At 30.9% G+C, this 11486-nt stretch overlaps 1 pseudogene; it reads right to left on the minus strand.

The window, feature by feature from the left end:
- Positions 1-2025: 2025 nt before the first annotated feature.
- Positions 2026-11242, minus strand: LOC106323559 (annotated as a pseudogene).
- Positions 11243-11486: the final 244 nt, after the last annotated feature.

Below are 11486 nucleotides of genomic sequence, written 5' to 3' on the forward strand. Positions count from 1 at the left end.
CCACCCCCATGAATTCTTGAATACCACGTGCGTATTCCTCCGTAAGTAAATTTGTATTTGGATCCATATGAGGTTGATCTAGCCAAGAACGAAAATTATACTCATGATTTATATTGTTTTTTTGTGATTTGAATGAATGAAGGAGAGGTCGTATTTATAAGTGAATCTGGAAAAATTCCCTACCGAAAAATGTCGTCGGTATTCCGTCGGGAATTACAACGGCTAAATTAACGTTTAAAACCCGTCGGTACTCCGTCGGTAATTTAAACGGATACTAACGGCTACATAATTCGTCGGTATTCCGTCGGGAAATACGACAGCTGTTAAATCCGTCGGTATCCCGTCGGAATATACCGACAGAAGTCTGACGGAATACCAAAATCGTCGGAATTGCGTCGGTAGTTTGTCGGTATGTGTCAATTTTTTGCAACGGTCATATATTTGTCGGAATTTTGTAGGTATTCTGTCGGGATCGTATGACCAAATACCGACGAAGTTCCAACGAATTTACCGAAATTGTTTTCCGACAAATTTTTGTCATAATTTCGTCGGAATTTCCTGACAGATTTTTTTCGGTCGGGATTTTTCGTGTTTTCTTGTTGTGAAAGAAGTTGATTAGCCATTTTTGGAACTTTCACAAAAAGCCTTTTAATGATTTTGATGGAACAAAGAGATGTGTGTGAATCCTCTCCCAGGGTATGTATATATACTCAATCACTGAACCTGCTAAGGAATTGAAGAGGCATTGCCATCATTGATTGAATGTCATAATTGCATACGTTTCTCAGAAGGAGCTATAAAGAGTTGAAGGGGAACGGCTAGGATTTTACAGTGAGAAAAGAGTTGGCCAAGTTCCTCATGATCAAACCCTATGTTAGAAGTCTGGGCTGAGTATGATATGGGCTTTACTTCTTACGTGTATTGGAGCTAGTTTATTACAAGAAACTCGTAAATGAACCAAAGCCCATAAACATCACCAGAAAACAAAACAAAACATTTAGATGAAAATGACACGTGTCCAAAAACGCCAATCTCACTCTAGTGACATGGCGGCCTAAGGAAGGAGGTAAGTCTACTTTATTGTTATAGATTTTGTAGATTTTATTTACATATAGCAAATCTTTTACAGAAAAATTTGATTCTAAACTTGAAATTCTGATAACTGCAAGTTTTGGATCGTGCTAATTCGGTTTAACAAAATTAAACATAATTAAACATCGAATTTCTCATTTTCTCCACTTCGTTTTTGGGTAAAAAATCACCACCTTATTTTTTGCTACGGTGACCTTTCAATTGCGTTAAATTGGGAGATTTCTTTGGCATCCGGGTGCATTTAGAACATGGTATATGGCCCTTAGCAATAAAGCTAATCCTGTTTTCAAATAAAAGAAAATAAACACACTACACATATACTTTGATAAAATATGAATATATATAGCGAATAAAGGTATGAGAGATAAAAAAAAAGTATACTCCCATATACATTATGGATTAGCTTTCCAAGAGTCTGATATGTCTAGTGATGTAATCTTTTGGGGGTTCTTTTTGTGTTTGCTTTTTTGTGTTTGTTGTTTTGGGGATATATAAAACAACTATAACGCATACTATGATTGATACAAACACTAGTGAAACCCATCGTTGTACATTTGTGTTTGTTGTTTTATATATCCGTCACAAATATATATCAAAAACTATCTTCAAATCTAAAAAATTATGGGTCAAACGAAGTTTCATTATACTAATGATTTATTTGGAAAGTATAACAATGATAGTGTTTGTATATCTTAGGCATCCTAAGACAAAAATTAATGTATGGTTTCTTTATAATCATCTATCAATCATAGTATGCCTCTCTATTTACATACTAAAGCTCTAACGGGTGACCATTAAAATAAAAATAAAAATAAATAGGAAAAGATACCTAGGAACAAAACAAAATGAATGAAAATGAATATTTATTATTTTGTTTCTTATCAATTTTGATAAGGAATATTTTTGTTTTATAGTTCCTTAAATGAATATTTATTACTCTTGCAACTTGTCAATCTTCTTTTGAATCTCTTCCCTCAGAGCTTTACCATTTGTCCCCGACGGGTCTCCTCTACAAGCGTCGACTCTTGCTGCCAAAGTAGACTTTCCAGCCAAGAGTTTGATAGCTTGCTTCCTAAGTCTAGGAGGAGTGCTTTGGAAGATCTCAGTCTGCTCCAGATAACCCACACGGGACTGCGAAGTCGCAGTAGAGAATCCATCGAGATTCTTCCTCTTCTGACCTAGAACTTGAACGTTACAAGAAGGCATCTTAGCGAGCCAGATAATCCTCCAGCAGTGGCCATGAGCTTAGCTGCAACAGAACTCCCCACAACGGCTGAGAGATTCGGTGTGATGCATCCCATCTTGGTTTCAACGAATCTAAGAATCTTCTTCAGCGTGGAATCAAGCTCAATAGCTCGATCACACGCCTCAATAGTCTTTTGCAGGACATTATCTGGGAGAGGCTTCCCCTTTGTGGTCGAATCAGTGAGTAAAACAGAGACGGTGGTACTCGCTGAGAGACCTTTGAGAGGAACTAGGGTTAGATCCTACTCGTCCCCTATCTGTTTCACGACGCTAGCGTACTCGATTTCGTGATGCACAAGAGACTCGAGCTCTGGAAACCTAAGTCTGTACTTGGAACGGATAAAGCCGTGGACGGTAACGATCTCGTTCTCGATATCGACTGAGAGCTGGTTGCAGTCCACGATGTTGGGGGTGAATTTACATCCTCCCTCGAGGCCCATTAGACATTGAATTAGGCTCACTTCATTATGAAACCCTAGACATCTTTCTTCTATAATTAAAGAGCTATCTCCTTATGAGAAATGATCTTCTCTTCTCCATTTTAGACCTAGAACACTTCTTACAAAGAGTTTATGGATTCTTAGATTTAATTTACACTTGTAATCATTCATTTAATACAATCTTTGATCAATAAACTCTTTTTGATGTTTCATTTTTTTCATTTGATTCTTTTAAGATTTCTCATAAACTTCAAGAATCTAATCATAATCCGTAGATTCTTTATTGATTGATTTCAACAAACACTACCAGCATAAACACGGTTTTTGTATAGAGGATTAGTTTGTATAGAGGATCGTCAATTCTGACATAGTTAGATATGAATCCTTGCTGAGAGCATCTTCCACTTTGTGGATTATGTCAGCGTATCTCTGAGTTTTCTGTAGCTTAGAAACGGTGTCGAGATCATCTTCATACTTTATACAAATTATGTGTAAACTATTTTTATTTTTTAAAAGCAAATACAACAAAAAATTTTAAAAATACTACAATTCATTGTCATGGACATTTCAGACTTTGAAACCTAAGTTATGATCGTTAACCATATTGTTAGAGAATCCGTCACATTGTTATCATATTCGTAAATATTAAGCCACTAAAACATAATAGTAGTTGTATTTGACTGAGGTTCTTCCCATATTGCATCATACATCAACACATGTCTTTGTAGTTTGGTTTATACAGTGTCTAAGACGCTGCCTTTGAGAGAAGGTTTCAGCAAGTGTATGTGGCTGAGCCGAGTGTGGTTGATACTATTAGTATTCTGAGAGGGCTTAAGGAGAACACATAATTTGTATAAAGTAAATAAAAAAATTTCTTAAATGAATTTTTTTATATTATAATTAGACATATTATTTTAGACATAAAATTTCAGATCGGTTTTAATAATCTATACTATTATTTAAGAAGTGATTTTGGTGATTTTTCATATTCTCCATAATTTTAGGATGTGTCATTAATTTTAATAAATAAATTATAGAACTATTAGTTTTAATGAACAATTTTAGTGATTATCTTAATATATTAATTAACAGAGATTTAAAAATTCTATCAAAACTTTAAATGTAACTAATTTTCTTTTAATAATGAAATAGATAATATTTTACAAAAGAAAAACATTTATGATAACTACGATGTATGATCTACATAAATATTTGATATTATCTTATTTATTATTTTACAAAACATTATCCGCTTTTATATGTTAAAAAGAGTTATATTGTTCATGGTTTCGTTAGTTATATATTGTTTTGTATTTTGTTAACATTAGCTCATCAGTCCCAAAAAAGTTAACATTTTTAATAGTTACAATAGAACAAGACTCAGCCTTTTATAGGTGTATGTAATTTATTACTTTTAGTTTATGGGTGAGTAGTTAAAAAGAAAAAAATCTCAGGTTTTAACTGGTGTATGTAAATTAATATTTTTAGTTATCACTATAAAAACTTTTTATGCTTATACTCCAGCGATACAAGCTTAATGCTCGATTACAAATCGTAATAAGAAACATACAAATGGCAAACTTACAAAGAAGAAAAAGATAAATATTTTGAAACATAAAAGATCACGTAAACATTCTCAAAACAATGGTTCTAATCATGTATATAAATTATATAATTTGAAAAAACATCATGATAGATGATTTCGTTTTATTTTGTGACTATAAATTCAGATATTGACCGATGATATTCTCCATAATTTTAGGCAATTTTTTTTGAAGAAATTTTGATCAAAGGGATTTTTTTAATGAGTAGTTTCACTATCAGTGACTATACCACATAATATAGAATGAATCATTTACCTTTTAAGATAAAACTCTATAGAACAACCAAACTCCCTTCTTGTGATGATCTCCCAAAAAAGTTGGCAAATAGTTACTTCAAGGAATTAAAAAAAAAAGATTAGAACGTCAATATGAAAAGAAAGTTTTAGTCCGTGAGTTTTCTATATCATTTTTGTTTTTATTGTTGTGTCATGTTTATGTTATGTATGTTCATCAATTCTTCGTTCTAATGTTTTGAGTTTTAGACATTATTGGTGAAGTTTTGAATGTCTGACCTTTAGAAGATCTTCAATTAAATTAAAATTAACTATTTGTGACACAATATTGATTTTAAGCGGCGTTTAATTTAATTTTATATCATTTAATTTTTATAACATAATGATTTGAATATTTAATATGTAATGATACATGTTTAACATGCACATTGTGGTTTGGATATGCAAATCAAGTATCATACTTCTTTAAATCAGTCTTAAAAATCACCGGTGATATGTATTTTTGAATTTTTATCTGAATTCTCTACATAGTTATATGTGTCCAAAAATATGTATTTCTTCATATTTTTAATAACATAAGATGAGTATGATTTCACTTGAACCGCCCAAAATAAATTCTAGAATTTTTTTAAATATTTCGCATCTACCTTAATTTAGGACACTAAATAAACAAAAAAAAAACTCTAAAACTATGGTACTTTAGCCAAAAATGTTAAAATCAGACAAATGTAATCGCTCTTCAATATTTAAAAAACTGTTAAATTTGGATTCAATCAAGCAAATCATTCAACTTTAATATAGAAGAATCGTGTATAAAAAAGAAAAATAAGTCCATATAATAAGCAATTAAGATTTGGTTAAAACCCCAAAAACATACAAAAAAGAATTTAATATTTATAACTAATTAAATAAATTAGTATAAATATACAAATTAACATTAATAGAAAAATATTAAGAACATATACAAGCCCGCAGAAATGCAGGACCACACCTAGTTTATTTTAGTATATTAGATTGCAATCATTATTCTCAGCTGATCAATAATTAATTTTTAATTGTGCTAAAATAAAATTTATTAAATTTATTTAGTTAAGTTTTTATGCTACATCTATAAATAGTTTTTATAACTTTGTATAAATTGAATAACTGACACATATTGTTCTACTAAGGATAGAAAATGTTGGAAGTGCGTGTTGATAAAGGCAGAATTGTATAAGCTAAGAAAATAATACTATAATCTTCTGAAAGTTTATTGACAATTTTTTTTTATAACTTTGTTGTTGTGATCCCAACAGCTTTTTAGGTCTAAAGACTAATCACCAAAAGACTCATAGAAATCTGAGTTTTCTTGCCACACAAAGCGTTTATGGGTGGTCAAGGGGAATCGAACCCAGGGCGAAAACTCCAGCTGGAACCTCTTTACCAATAGGTCAAGACCACTTGGTTAAGTTTATTGACAATACAAAAAATGCAATACATAAAATAAAATTTTAATAACATCATATTTAGTATTTTATTAAGTTTAGAAAATATCTTAAAATAACATGATAAGTTATTTATAATAACAGTTAAACTATTGATTAAAAGATGTATAATATAAATTGGTAAAAGTAGTATTTTAAAAAAATTGAAAATATAATATAAATTAAAAACAATAAATTTTCCTAAAACATAATCTATTGTGAACTAGAAAAGTATATATCAATTATAATATTATGATATTAGTGAGACTATAAATATTTATGTAAAAAATAATTAAAATTTTATTATTTGATTAGATTATGTTATATTTTAAATATAGTCAATTCAAAATAATTTATTAACTAAACATGTTTATTAAATCGGCTATTATTTTACAGAGCTTTTGATGTGTATTTTATACGATTCATAATTAGAATATGGAAATCTTGTGCTATAAGTTTAAAAATTTTAGTCCTTTTAATAAAAAGGGAACTTCAGGTTTTATCTATTTTTTGTACCATTTTTCATGTTTATTTATAGTAGAGGAATATTATCACAAATACCTAAAGTATGATGTTTCATTAAAGAGGTGAAAGGCATTTTCTGCTATTAATTTATAAATATAAATAATTATTTAAATATTTATTTTATAGTTTTTGAATTACACGTTTTTAAGTTCAAACTTTTTATAATTTATTTTTTTCGATTTTTTCAAAAAAAAATTTTGAAACTCGAAAATTTTATTTAAAATTTTAAGTATTTATTTATTTTTTAAAATCCTAACCCCACCCTCTAAAACTCCACCTTCAATTTTACACCCAAAGTGTATTTGTTAGTTAATCCTAGAGATATAATTGTCTATTTAACTCTTTAAATTTAAGGTAAATTAAATGTGGTTGAAGTAAATATGAAAAGTAGTATTAAAAATGTGATAGTTTAATTAATTTTTCTTAAAAAATAGTAGACATGTTTAGCACTTTTAAGTGCTTTTTAGTGGAAACACAAATCTTTGTCTTTCACTATTAGTGCGGGATAGATTGAATTGAGAGCACACCTAACAGAAGATTTTGGTAATACTAATTCGGCACGACAATAATTAATAGACACATGAACGTGTCTTGATAATTGAGATCCAGCTTTCAAAGTAAATTTGTAACTTAAAACTGAACATTGTAGAGACTTGTACCAGCAGGCAGCGGTTAATAATTATAAAGTGGTGATCCAATTATAAAGTTAAGAGTAATGGGTGACAAAACATCATGGGTCTGCGATCTATGTAAAACTCTTTTCTTCATTGACTCGGGCCTTTTTTTCCTTTTCGTAAATGAATTAGGAAGACCGGAAATCCTCACTGCAAATCAATTTTTTGATTAACAGAAAGTTTAACGTCTGGACCCCCTTTGATACGTCACTGACTCCACAACAACAACACATTAGCATAAAACATATCTTTGATTTTATTGGCCATCATTGGTTTGTTGTACTTTTTTTTATCATTATTGCATATATTCTTTACCACTAAAGTAGTACAAAGAAACAACTATTTATTAGAAATTAAAATATTTCTCTCGTATACTAACTGATCTTAAGTTTGTATTTTCAGACGAAATTTGTAGACGACTAAAAGACAATTATAAGGAACTTTTATCATGAAGTTTACATCCTCAAATGATTTTATTGCCAGATAATACAGGAGCGTTTGGGTGGGAGAAAAGATGAATTTATTTTGGCGTTGGACATGGAAAAACTTGTGTAAACTTTAAAAATATAGGACCTTGAATATTCTAACTGAAAATCACAAAACAGAAAGCATTTAAAACGATAATATAAATGTATAAAACGTTTAGAAGATTATTAAAGAAATAGACGATTTTATAGAGAGGAGATTTAATCTCTTTGTATAACTCAATAAATCATCCACAATATATGCATGTTCTATAATGAGACTGTTTTACAACACCCAAACATAATGTATGAATTTATCAGAACAATATATTTCGGGGCTTACTAATTATAAAACTAGATTTTTGCTGGAAGCTTTGTGTGCGATTAAGGGTGTGATCAATGGAGAGGAGATGCATTTATTTATGTGGGAAGGTAAGCTTAATCGACAAAATAAGAATGTGTGAAAACAAGAAGAATATTTTTCCTAATTATCGCAACAAAGGTAAACATAAATCTTTCGGTAATTATCTGGAATATTCCGAAATTAATTGGATGCAATCTAAACGCTTTAGAATTATCGAGAATTTTTAGACGCAATATGTTAAGTTTTATCTAAGAAATTATGCAAATACACATGGTATGAATTTGCTCCAAAAAAAAATTTGTTGGCTAAAGCCCACAATCACCAATACTCAAGCCTAGTCGGTCTGGTGGTGGCGTGTGTGTGTATGGTTTGCATAATGGTTCCTCTCACTCTTTCTTTATAGTGTCCCAACAAGTTATTGAATCTTGTTAAGGGAATTCCATATATCTGCTACGATCTCTCTTATCGTAAGCAATGAGAATTTTTACTTTTGTATTTCATTTAAGTGAAAGACTTTTATTTAGAGCCTAAAAGACATTTGCACATTTCTTTTCACATTGAATCAACTTTTTTTTCTCATCCCAGAAAGTTATAATTTTTTTATTCCAATAATCCCTAACATGAATATAAACTACTCTAAACATATGCAGACTCAGTAAAATATGCATATTCAATAGACTCTACTAAATAAACTAAACAACGAAAAAGACAACAGACTTTTCGAGAGTATGACGAAAACTGACTGCATCTAAAGTAGTAGCATCTTTCGGCCTTAAATAACTCATTGTCAGTACTTGTATTTACTTTCCAGGAGGTAAACATGATGTCTTGAACCACTCAAGTTTGTGTAGACCGAAAAAACAAATATAACCCAACTTCGTCTTCTTGTAGAGTTAAGTTCTATATTGTGTTCGTTTTAACTTTGAAATTTCATGGTTTTTTCATGAGTGAATTTCGAGAGTATAGCCTGAACATCATCTTCCTAGAACCGGCCCAATTTCACAGTCATTAGGTGATTGCCAGTAGTATATGTCATATACACAGAAAGTATCTTGTTATACTATACGTACATATATATGAAGGTTTATGGTTTTATCTCATTAAAAATCCATTGCTTTACCTTAAATATTTGAAACACTGTTTATCATAGTGAGATCTGAATAATTCTTAGTGCTTAAATCAAATTATGATTGACTTAGTATCCCTTTGAAATGACATCTTGGGATCTCCAATCACATAGGTTGGGTTTCCATAAAACATTTACTTAGTCACATGCAAGAAATTGATTCCCTTTGATGATTTCAATACTTGATCTCTAGATATTTTCCAAGAAATTAAGAAGTCATTATGCTTTTTCTGGTGTTTTGTCTAAAGTTATGAACTTAGATTCGATAGTTAATTTGGGCAATAAAGTTTGTTTGAAAATTTTACATGATATTGATGCGCCTCCAAGCATAACGACATACCCACTTGTGGATTTTGACTTCTTTGAGTCTGCTGTTCAGTTTGTATAGCTATATCCTTCCAAGAGTGATTGGTTCTTTACCGTAGTACAATCCATAACTTTTTAATATATCGCAAATAATTTAAAACCCCTTTTATAGTTTTCTAGTGTGTGTGATGTGGAATACTTGTGTACTGACTTAGTACGTTGACCTCATACGCTAGATCGGGTCTTGTATACTTGGTTAAGTATATAAGACTTCTAATTAACCGTACATACTCCACTTGTGACACTGTTTCCCCTACGTCCATGGTCAAGTGCAGTTGAGAGTCTACATGAGTTTTTGAAGTTCCACTTGAGTAAGTCTTAAACCTCTTGAGTATCTTTTCAGCATATGATAATGAGATAAATTTATCCTGCCAGGAGTCTTTGTATCTTAATGCCAAGAATAACATATGCAAGACCTATGTCTTTTATGTCGAACTGACTATGGAAGATGTTTATGGTTTGTTGGATGACAACTTTGTTGCCGCCAATGATGAGCATGCCATCCACGTACAAGCACAATAGAAAATATACCATTAGGAGTACATTTGAAGTAAATGCATTTATCACATTCATTGATGCAAAAACATTTTGACATCATCACACGGTTAAAATTTATATGCCATTAATTTGGTGTTTTCTTCAGCCCATAGAAACGACTTCATGAGCGTACAAATTTTATGTTTTTGACCCAAAATCACGAAACCTTCAATTCTTTTTATGTATGTCTCTTCTTCTAAATCTTTGTTCAAAAAGGAAAATTTAACATACATTTGATGGATTTCAAAGTCTTTTAATGTTGCAATCTCAATCAACAATCGGATTGTATTTATTCTCGTCACTGGAGAATAAATGTCGAAAAAATCTAGACCTTCTTTTTGTCTGAATTCTTGTACCAAAAGTATGACCTAGTACTTATTGGTTGAGCTGCCAGTTTTTAACTTGGTTTTTAAAAACCATATATTCCCCAAAGCTTTAAACCCTTCAGGTAGATCAACTATCTCTTGGGTATGATTTCTGCATTATTGAATAAAATTCACTATTGACTGCATCTTTCTAAAAAGATGTGTCAAGTGTAGACATAGCTTTTGTGTAAGATCTCAGTTAATTCCGAACGATAAATACCATCATGAATTCTTCAATGTAATATTTTTCTTACGAACTCCCTTTCTTCGTCTAGGTTGGTCTTTAATATTTTCTGCTTCAGTTACAGAAGTTCTAGAAGTACTTGTGTCATCAACAGAGGTAATTACATTTCATTCTTCACAAGTGCATTAGGATATTGCTTATCCTTACAGTAAAATATGTCTTTAATGAACAACACATTCCTTGAATCCATGATCGCATTGACATGGATGTCTGGTATATCCTATTTAGGTACCACAAACCAATAGGAATTCTTGTTATGTGAATAACCAATGAATCAATAATCCGCAGTTTAATGTCCAATCAAGACCTTTTCAGGAGGTGGTACTGCAAATTTTGCAAAGAACCCCACACTTTGAGGTACATGTACGAAAGTACATTACTTTCCAAAGTTTATATGGCGTTTTGCCAGTTACCTTATGAGGTATTTTGTGGAAGACATAGTCTGTGGTTAGAAGCGCTCCCCAACCCCCAAGATTCTCCACAGATTTGGGCTTGGCCATACTCCTTCAACATTGCACTCATCATTTCTTTCAGAGTTTGGTTCTTGCTTTCTGAAACTCCATTTTATTCTAGTGAATAGGAAACATGTAGATAATGTAGCTTAATTGACAAAACACATTAAAAGGTTCATCATATTCACATCTTCACTTTTGACTATTTTGATAGTATTTTCCAGTTGTTTTTCGACTTCAAATTTTTACTTTTTGAATTTGTCCAAGACTTTTCATTTGCTACGTAAAAAAT

This window comes from Brassica oleracea, chromosome C2 (genome assembly GCF_000695525.1).
Source record: "Brassica oleracea var. oleracea cultivar TO1000 chromosome C2, BOL, whole genome shotgun sequence".
NCBI classification, from domain to species: Eukaryota; Viridiplantae; Streptophyta; class Magnoliopsida; order Brassicales; family Brassicaceae; genus Brassica; species Brassica oleracea.